The following is a 12,352-nucleotide window of genomic DNA, read 5'->3' as shown; positions in this document are numbered from 1 at the left end:
ACAAACCCCACTAATACTCCTCGTGTGTAATAACTAGATACTATACTGTAAGTAACACTGTATCCCCGGGGTGCAGCCCCCCCAGATATGTCTGATCTGTCCCGTGCTGAGCGTATTATTACACCTGTGATAACCTGTAACATTCTCTAACAGATCTGTAAAGATGCTTCTCTCCCAGAGACCTCTGCTGCTCGCGCTTCTCCTGGGGATAATCTCCATCGTCACATTGGTGGAATCGGCCAAATATGAGACGTAAGAAATGGAGTTTGTGGGACAGAGAAAGGAATAGAGATTTATTGGTGCTGTGTGTAGGGTTGTAGCTGGGGATCCTTCATGTGACACGTGTCTGATATTAACCTTGTAACTGATATTAACCCTCCTGTGCCTGTTCCATAAGCAGCCTGTCTAACGTGTTATTATATCTCTCTGCGTCTTATTATATCTCTCTGCGTGTTATTATATCTCTCTGCATGTTATTATATCTCTGCGCGTTATTATATCTCTCTGCGTGTTATTATATCTCTCTGCGTGTTATTATATCTCTCTGCGTGTTATTATATCTCTGCGTGTTATTATATCTCTCTGTGTGTTATTATATGTCTCTGTGTGTTATTATATCTCTCTGCGTGTTATTATATCTCTCTGCGTGTTATTATATATCTCTGCGTGTTATTATATCTCTCTGCGTGTTATTATATATCTCTGCGTGTTATTATATCTCTCTGCGTGTTATTATATCTCTCTGTGTGTTATTATATCTCTCTGCGTGTTATTATATCTCTCTGCATGTTATTATATCTCTCTGTGTTATTCTATCTCTCTGTGTGTTATTATATGTCTCTGTGTGTTATTATATATCTCTGCGTGTTATTATATCTCTCTGTGTGTTATTATATCTCTCTGCGTATTATTATATCTCTCTGCGTGTTATTATATCTCTCTGCGTGTTATTATATCTCTGCGTGTTATATCCCTGCGTGTTATTATATCTCTCTGCGTGTTATTATATCTCTCTGCGTATTCATTATATATATAACCTTATAATATATATAATATATTAACCTTATAACTGATATTAACCCTCCGGTGCCTGTTCCATTCGCAGCCTGCCTTATGTATTTGTCCTCCTCCTCGTGCGGGTAATTACAGGGGAGGAATAGCTTAGGACTGTATGGGACGAGGTATGTCCTTTCCTGCTGTGGGGATCTGTAAGGGTTAAACTCTTTATAGGAAATCTGATTATAACAAATCAGTGACCGAGTTTGTAGCAATTACTATATTTAAGCAAAAATGTCCAGACTTCCAATGCCAGCAGTATATATAACAGTATATAAGCATGTGTGTTTGGGCTGCTTGTGTGTATTTGTGTACATGTGTAAGTCAGTGTGTAGCATTGTATATATTAGTGTGTCTGTGTTAAGTTATGTGTATCAATACATTTGTGTCACTGCGTGTTATTATGTCTCTGTGTGTTATTATATATCTCTGTATGTTATATCTTCTGCGTGTTATTATGTCTCTGTGTGTTATTATATATCTCTGTATGTTATATCTCTCTGCGTGTTATTATATATCTCTGCGTGTTATTATATCTCTCTGCGTGTTATTATATCTCTCTGCTTGTTATTATATCTCTCTGCTTGTTATTATATCTCTCTGCGTGTTATTATATCTCTCTGCGTGTTATTATATCTCTCTGCGTGTTATTATATCTCTGTGTGTTATTATATCTCTCTGCATGTTATTATGTCTCTGTGTGTTATTATATCTCTCTGTATGTTATATCTCTCTGCGTGTTATTATGTCTCTGTGTGTTATTATATATCTCTGTATGTTATATCTCTCTGCGTGTTATTATGTCTCTGTGTGTTATTATATATCTCTGTATGTTATATCTCTCTGCGTGTTATTATATATCTCTGCGTGTTATTATATCTCTCTGCGTGTTATTATATCTCTCTGCTTGTTATTATATCTCTCTGCTTGTTATTATATCTCTCTGCGTGTTATTATATCTCTCTGCGTGTTATTATATCTCTCTGCGTGTTATTATATCTCTGTGTGTTATTATATCTCTCTGCATGTTATTATATCTCTCTGCTTGTTATTATATCTCTCTGCGTGTTATTATATCTCTCTGCATGTTATTATATCTCTCTGCTTGTTATTATATCTCTCTGCGTGTTATTATATCTCTCTGCGTGTTATTATATCTCTCTGCATGTTATTATATCTCTCTGCGTGTTATTATATCTCTCTGCATGTTATTATATCTCTCTGTGTGTTATTATATCTCTCTGCGTGTTATTATATCTCTGCATGTTATTATATCTCTCTGCATGTTATTATATCTCTCTGCGTGTTATTATATCTCTCTGCGTGTTATTATATCTCTCTGCGTGTTATTATATCTCTCTGCGTGTTATTATATCTCTGCGTGTTATTATATCTGTGTGTTATTATATCTCTCTGTGTGTTATTATATCTCTCTGCGTGTTATTATATCTCTCTGTGTGTTATTATATCTCTCTGCGTGTTATTATATCTCTCTGCCTGTTATTATATCTCTCTGCATGTTATTATGTCTCTCTGCCTGTTATTATATCTTTCTGCGTGTTATTATATCTCTCTGTGTGTTATTATATCTCTCTGCATGTTATTATATCTGTGTGTGTGTTATTATATATCTCTGCGCGTTATTATATCTCTGTGTGTTATTATATCTCTGTGTGTTATTATATCTCTGTGTGTTATTATATCTCTCTGCCTGTTATTATATCTCTCTGCATGTTATTATATCTCTCTGTGTGTTATTATATCTCTCTGTGTGTTATTATATATCTCTGTGTGTTATTATATCTCTCTGCATGTTATTATATCTCTGCGTGTAATTATCTCTCTGCGCATTATTATATCTCTCTGCGCATTATTATATCTCTGCATGTTATTATATCTCTCTGCGTGTTATTATATCTCTCTGCGTGTTATTATATCACTCTGCGTGTTATTATATCTCTCTGCGTGTTATTACAGTATATCTCTATGCGTGTTATTATATATCTCTGTGTATTATTATATATCTCTGCGCGTTATTATATATCTGTGTGTTATTATATCTCTGTGTGTTATTATATCTCTTTGTGTTATTATATCTCTCTGCCTGTTATTATATCTCTCTGCCTGTTATTTTATCTCTCTGTGTGTTATTATATCTCTCTGCGTGTTATTATATCTCTGTGTGTTATTATATCTCTGTGTGTTATTATATCTCTGTGTGTTATTATATCTCTCTGCCTGTTATTATATCTCTCTGCATGTTATTATATCTCTCTGTGTGTTATTATATCTCTCTGTGTGTTATTATATATCTCTGTGTGTTATTATATCTCTCTGCATGTTATTATATCTCTGCGTGTAATTATCTCTCTGCGCATTATTATATCTCTCTGCGCATTATTATATCTCTGCATGTTATTATATCTCTCTGCGTGTTATTATATCTCTCTGCGTGTTATTATATCACTCTGCGTGTTATTATATCTCTCTGCGTGTTATTACAGTATATCTCTATGCGTGTTATTATATATCTCTGTGTATTATTATATATCTCTGCGCGTTATTATATATCTGTGTGTTATTATATCTCTGTGTGTTATTATATCTCTTTGTGTTATTATATCTCTCTGCCTGTTATTATATCTCTCTGCCTGTTATTTTATCTCTCTGTGTGTTATTATATCTCTCTGCGTGTTATTATATCTCTCTGCGTGTTATTATATCTCTCTGCGTGTTATTATATAACTCTGCGTTTTATTATATCTCTATGCGTGTTATTATATCTCTCTGCGTGTTATTATATAACTCTGCGTGTTATTATATCTCTATGCGTGTTATTATATCTCTCTGCGTGTTATTATATCTGTGTGTTTTATTATCTCTGTGTGTTATTATATCTCTGTGTGTTATATCTCTCTGCGTGTTATTATATCTCTGTGTGTTATTATATCTCTCTGCGTGTTATTATATCTCTCTGCGTGTTATTATATCTCTCTGCGTGTTATTATATCTCTTTGCGTGTTATTATATCTCTGCTTGTTATTATATCTCTCTGCTTGTTATTATATCTCTCTGCGTGTTATTATATCTCTCTGCGTGTTATTATATATCTCTGTGTGTTATTATATCTCTCTGCGTGTTATTATATCTCTCTGCGTGTTATTATATCTCTTTGCGTGTTATTATATCTCTGCTTGTTATTATATCTCTCTGCTTGTTATTATATCTCTGCTTGTTATTATATCTCTCTGCGTGTTATTATATATCTCTGTGTGTTATTATATCTCTCTGCGTGTTATTATATCTCTCTGCGTGTTATAATAACACGCAGAGAGATATAATAACACGCAGAGAGATATAATATCTCTCTGCGTGTTATTATATCTCTCTGCGTGTTATTATATCTCTCTGCGTGTTACAATGTTCTGTAGTTCTTTACTTGCCCCTGTGGCAGTGAATGGGTTAAATCTGTGGGAAATATTTGCCCCCTGACTCCCCGGGGGGACATTTCCTGACATCAGTTTGTTGTCTTCTTGTCTAGTGAAGAAGATCAGATGTTGGAGACCAAGAGAGAGGAGAATGAGCAGGGAAATCGCATGGAGAGACTGGCGGGTCTCCTGGAAGAAGCGCGATCTCTTCTCACACGGGAGACGCGGGCGGATCATATAAGGAGCATAGATTCAGATCCAAGGACTCCATGGGACTGGATACGGGAGACGCGGGCGGATAATATAAAGAGCAGCGAGTCAGAGCCAGGAGACGAGAGACGCAGACAGATAGAGAGCAGAGAGTCAGAGATTCTTTGCATTAATGTTGCAGGGCGTAGAATTTGTGGTTAATAAATCCCCCAGTGATTCTGCTCCTTACACGTGAGCTTTGCAATGTCCTGTATCACTGCGCTCTCTGTATAAGGACAATGCCCTGTAACACTGCGCTCTCTGTATAAGGACAATGTCCTGTAACACTGCGCTCTCTGTATAAGGACAATGTCCTGTTACACTGCGCTCTCTGTATTAGGACAATGTCCTGTAACACTGTGCTCTCTGTATAAGGACAATGCCCTGTAACACTGCGCTCTCTGTATAAGGACAGTATACATGTCACGCTGCTTTTATGGGGTTTCCTAAATCTCCTGATTTCCTGCTTTCTCCATGAAATAATAATGATAGAAATGAGAGATCACTGTTACAATGAGACAGACTGTAACATGAAGATAAAAGGGTCTCCCTCACTAATCCACGCCAGAGATTTAGCACACGCTAGTGTCACTGATGTGACTAGTACTAACATGCACTAAAGTGAGTGTGTGCTTTAGTGAGTGAGACTCAGCATGTGTCACACACACACATGAGAAGAACATGCTACTAATAACCGTGCGTGTGCTGACAGTATACCTAATATCTGTGTCTGTGTCACACTGTCAGTGCTGAGAAGGGTTTCTTCCTCTGTCTCTAACCGTATAATCACAAAGATCATTTGTACGCTGCTTTTCCCTTTTACTTAGCAATAAAACAGCATTTCAGCATCAGTTTGTGTACTCTCCTAATTCACAGTGACAGCACGCACACACACACACACACACACACACACACACACACACACACACACACACACACACACACAGACACAGACACAGACACACACACCAGTTTGTGTACTCTCGTACTTCACAGTGACAGTACACAAGCACAGGCACACGCACACGCACACGCACACACACACCTATCCCCACAGTGACAGTACACGCACACACTCACACACTCCTCTATCCCCACAGTGACAGTACACACAAATCTATACACCCACAGTGACAGTACACACGCACCGCTACCCCACAGTGACAGTACACACACACCGCTAACCCCACAGTGACAGTACACACACACCGCTAACCCAACAGTGACAGTACACACGCACCGCTACCCCACAGTGACAGTACACACACACCGCTAACCCAACAGTGACAGTACACACGCACCGCTACCCCACAGTGACAGTACACACACCGCTAACCCCACAGTGACAGTACACACACCACTACCCCACAGTGACAGTACACACGCACCGCTACCCCACAGTGACAGTACACACGCACTGCAACCCCACAGTGACAGTACACACACCACTATCCCACAGTGACAGTACACACACACTGCTATCCCACAGTGACAGTGCACACACCGCTAACCCCACAGTGACAGTACACACACACCGCTAACCCCACAGTGACAGTACACACACACTGCTATCCCACAGTGACAGTGCACACACCGCTAACCCCACAGTGACAGTACACACACACCGCTAACCCCACAGTGACAATACACACGCACTGCTACCCCACAGTGACAGTTCACACACCGCTAACCCCACAGTAACAGTACACACACACCGCTAACCCCACAGTGACAGTACACACGCACCGCTACCCCACAGTGACAGTACACACACCGCTAACCCCACAGTGACAGTACACACACCACTACCCCACAGTGACAGTACACACACACCGCTACCCCACAGTGACAGTACACACACCGCTATCCCACAGTGACAGTACACACACACCACTATCCCACAGTGACAGTACACACGCACCACTATCCCACAGTGACAGTACACACACACCGCTACCCCACAGTGACAGTACACACACATTGCTATCCCACAGTGACAGTACATACGCACCGCTACCCCACAGTGACAGTACACACACACCACTGCCCCACAGTGACAGTACACACACACCGCTACCCCACAGTGACAGTACACACGCACCGCTACCCCACAGTGACAGTACACACACACCGCTACCCCACAGTGACAGTACACGCACCGCTACCCCACAGTGACAGTACACACACACCGCTACCCCACAGTGACAGTACACACGCACCTCTACCCCACAGTGACAGTACACACACACCGCTATCCCACAGTGACAGTACACACACACCGCTATCCCACACTGACAGTACACACGCACCGCTACCCCACAGTGACAGTACACACTGCTACCCCACAGTGACAGTACACACACCGCTAACCCCACAGTGACAGTACACACGCACCGCTATCCCACAGTGACAGTACACACGCACCGCTATCCCACAGTGACAGTACACACAAATCTATACACCCACAGTGACAGTACACACGCACCGCTACCCCACAGTGACAGTACACACACACCGCTAAACCCACAGTGACAGTACACACACACCGCTAACCCCACAGTGACAGTACACACGCACCGCTACCCCACAGTGACAGTACACACACCGCTAACCCCACAGTGACAGTACACACACCACTACCCCACAGTGACAGTACACACGCACCGCTACCCCACAGTGACAGTACACACGCACTGCTAACCCCACAGTGACAGTACACACACCACTATCCCACAGTGACAGTACACACACACTGCTATCCCACAGTGACAGTGCACACACCGCTAACCCCACAGTGACAGTACACACACACCGCTAACCCCACAGTGACAGTACACACACACCACTACCCCACAGTGACAGTGCACACACCGCTAACCCCACAGTGACAGTACACACACCACTACCCCACAGTGACAGTACACACGCACCGCTACCCCACAGTGACAGTACACACTGCTACCCCACAGTGACAGTACACACACCGCTAACCCCACAGTGACAGTACACACGCACCGCTATCCCACAGTGACAGTACACACGCACCGCTATCCCACAGTGACAGTACACACACACCACTACCCACAGTGACAGTACACACGCACCGCTATCCCACAGTGACAGTACACACACACCACTACCCCACAGTGACAGTACACACGCACCGCTACCCCACAGGGACAGTACACACGCACCGCTACCCCACAGTGACAGTACACACGCACCACTACCCCACAGTGACAGTACACACACACCACTACCCCACAGTGACAGTACACACACACCGCTACCCCACAGTGACAGTACACACGCACCACTATCCCACAGTGACAGTACACACACACCGCTACCCCACAGTGACAGTACACACGCACCACTATCCCACAGTGACAGTACACACGCACTGCTAACCCCACAGTGACAGTACACACACCACTATCCCACAGTGACAGTACACACGCACTGCTAACCCCACAGTGACAGTACACACACTACTACCCCACAGTGACAGTACACACACCACTACCCCACAGTGACAGTACACACGCACCGCTACCCCACAGTGACAGTACACACACACCGCTAACCCCACAGTGACAGTACACACGCACCGCTAACCCCACAGTGACAGAACACACACACCACTATCCCACAGTGACAGTACACACACCACTACCCCACAGTGACAGTACACACACACTACTACCCCATAGTGATAGTACACACGCACTGCTAACCCCACAGTGACAGTACACACACACCGCTACCCCACAGTGACAGTACACACACCACTACCCCACAGTGACAGTACACACACACCACTACCCCACAGTGACAGTACACATGCACCACTATCCCGCACTGACAGTACACACACACCGCTACCCCACAGTGACAGTACACACACACCGCTATCCCACAGTGACAGTACACACACACCGCTACCCCACAGTGAGAGTACACACACCACTACCCCACAGTGACAGTACACACACACTACTATCCCACAGTGACAGTACACACGCACCGCTACCCCACAGTGACAGTACACACACCGCTACCCCACAGTGACAGTACACACACACTGCTATCCCACAGTGACAGTACACACACCACTACCCCACAGTGACAGTACACACACACCGCTACCCCACAGTGACAGTACACACACACTGCTATCCCACAGTGACAGTACACACACACCGCTACCCCACAGTGACAATACACACGCACCGCTACCCCACAGTGACAGTACACACACACCGCTACCCCACAGTGACAGTACACACACACCGCTACCCCACAGTGAGAGTACACACACCACTACCCCACAGTGAGAGTACACACACCACTACCCCACAGTGACAGTACACACACACTGCTATCCCACAGTGACAGTACACACGCACCGCTACCCCACAGTGACAGTACACACACCGCTACCCCACAGTGACAGTACACACACACTGCTATCCCACAGTGACAGTACACACACCACTACCCCACAGTGACAGTACACACACACCGCTACCCCACAGTGACAGTACACACACACTGCTATCCCACAGTGACAGTACACACGCACCGCTACCCCACAGTGACAGTACACACACCACTACCCCACAGTGACAGTACACACACACTGCTACCCCACAGTGACAGTACACACACACTGCTATCCCACAGTGACAGTACACACACCACTACCCCACAGTGACAGTACACACACACCGCTACCCCACAGTGACAGTACACACACACTGCTATCCCACAGTGACAGTACACACGCACCGCTACCCCACAGTGACAGTACACACGCACCGCTACCCCACAGTGACAGTACACACTGCTACCCCACAGTGACAGTACACACACCGCTAACCCCACAGTGACCGTACACACGCACCGCTATCCCACAGTGACAGTACACACGCACCGCTATCCCACAGTGACAGTACACACACACCACTACCCACAGTGACAGTACACACGCACCGCTATCCCACAGTGACAGTACACACACACCACTACCCCACAGTGACAGTACACACGCACCGCTACCCCACAGTGACAGTACACACGCACCGCTACCCCACAGTGACAGTACACACGCACCACTACCCCACAGTGACAGTACACACACACCACTACCCCACAGTGACAGTACACACACACCGCTACCCCACAGTGACAGTACACATGCACCACTATCCCACAGTGACAGTACACACACACCGCTACCCCACAGTGACAGTACACACGCACCACTATCCCACAGTGACAGTACACACGCACCACTATCCCACAGTGACAGTACACACGCACTGCTAACCCCACAGTGACAGTACACACACCACTATCCCACAGTGACAGTACACACGCACTACTAACCCCACAGTGACAGTACACACACTGCTACCCCACAGTGACAGTACACACACCACTACCCCACAGTGACAGTACACACGCACCGCTACCCCACAGTGACAGTACACACACACCGCTAAGCCCACAGTGACAGTACACACGCACCGCTAACCCCACAGTGACAGAACACACACACCACTATCCCACAGTGACAGTACACACACCACTACCCCACAGTGACAGTACACACACACTACTACCCCATAGTGAAAGTACACACGCACTGCTAACCCCACAGTGACAGTACACACACACCGCTACCCCACAGTGACAGTACACACACCACTACCCCACAGTGACAGTACACACACCACTACCCCACAGTGACAGTACACATGCACCACTATCCCGCACTGACAGTACACACACACCGCTACCCCACAGTGACAGTACACACACACCGCTATCCCACAGTGACAGTACACACACCGCTACCCCACAGTGAGAGTACACACACCACTACCCCACAGTGACAGTACACACACACTGCTATCCCACAGTGACAGTACACACGCACCGCTACCCCACAGTGACAGTACACACACCGCTACCCCACAGTGACAGTACACACACACTGCTATCCCACAGTGACAGTACACACACCACTACCCCACAGTGACAGTACACACACACCGCTACCCCACAGTGACAGTACACACACACTGCTATCCCACAGTGACAGTACACACGCACCGCTACCTCACAGTGACAGTACACACACCACTACCCCACAGTGACAGTACACACACACTGCTACCCCACAGTGACAGTACACACACACCGCTACCCCACAGTGACAATACACACGCACCGCTACCCCACAGTGACAGTACACACACACCGCTACCCCACAGTGACAGTACACACACACCGCTACCCCACAGTGAGAGTACACACACCACTACCTCACAGTGACAGTACACACACACTGCTATCCCACAGTGACAGTACACACGCACCGCTACCCCACAGTGACAGTACACACACCGCTACCCCACAGTGACAGTACACACACACTGCTATCCCACAGTGACAGTACACACACCACTACCCCACAGTGACAGTACACACACACCGCTACCCCACAGTGACAGTACACACACACTGCTATCCCACAGTGACAGTACACACGCACCGCTACCCCACAGTGACAGTACACACACCACTACCCCACAGTGACAGTACACACACACTGCTACCCCACAGTGACAGTACACACACACCGCTACCCCACAGTGACAATACACACGCACCGCTACCCCACAGTGACAGTACACACACACCGCTACCCCACAGTGACAGTACACACACACCTCTACCCCACAGTGACAGTACACACACTGCTATCCCACAGTGACAGTACACACGCACCGCTACCCCACAGTGACAGTACACACGCACCACTACCCCACAGTGACAGTACACACACCACTACCCCACAGTGACAATACACACACACTGCTATCCCACAGTGACAGTACACACACACCGCTATCCCACAGTGACAGTACACACACCACTACCCCACAGTGACAGTACACACACACTGCTATCCCACAGTGACAGTACACACGCACCGCTACCCCACAGTGACAGTACACACACACCGCTATCCCACAGTGACAGTACACACACACCACTATCCCACAGTGACAGTACACACGCACCACTATCCCACAGTGACAGTACACACACACCGCTATCCCACAGTGACAGTACACACACACCACTATCCCACAGTGACAGTACACACGCACCACTATCCCACAGTGACAGTACACACACACCGCTACCCCACAGTGACAGTACACACACACTGCTATCCCACAGTGACAGTACATACGCACCGCTACCCCACAGTGACAGTACACACACACCACTGCCCCACAGTGACAGTACACACACACCGCTACCCCACAGTGACAGTACACACGCACCGCTACCCCACAGTGACAGTACACACACACCGCTACCCCACAGTGACAGTACACGCACCGCTACCCCACAGTGACAGTACACACACACCGCTACCCCACAGTGACAGTACACACGCACCTCTACCCCACAGTGACAGTACACACACACCGCTATCCCACAGTGACAGTACACACACACCGCTATCCCACACTGACAGTACACACGCACCGCTACCCCACAGTGACAGTACACACGCACCGCTACCCCACAGTGAC

General features: G+C 46.2%; 1 long non-coding RNA gene across 1 annotated transcript in view; it reads left to right on the top strand.

Annotated features, from left to right (window-relative positions):
- The window catches only part of LOC142486179 (uncharacterized), a 15,356-nt gene extending 9,775 nt beyond the window's left edge, over nt 1-5,581 (top strand). Inside the window, exons 3-4 of the long non-coding RNA XR_012798844.1 lie at nt 154-252; nt 4,598-5,581. This is a non-coding gene — a long non-coding RNA (uncharacterized LOC142486179). The remainder of the gene's footprint in view (nt 1-153; nt 253-4,597) is intronic.
- The last annotated feature ends 6,771 nt before the right edge of the window (nt 5,582-12,352 follow it).

Source organism: Ascaphus truei, unplaced genomic scaffold, assembly GCF_040206685.1.
Source record: "Ascaphus truei isolate aAscTru1 unplaced genomic scaffold, aAscTru1.hap1 HAP1_SCAFFOLD_767, whole genome shotgun sequence".
Classification (NCBI taxonomy): Eukaryota; Metazoa; Chordata; class Amphibia; order Anura; family Ascaphidae; genus Ascaphus; species Ascaphus truei.
The sequence above is the reverse complement of the archived record's forward strand: the minus strand, read 5'-3'. Positions and strand labels throughout refer to the sequence as shown.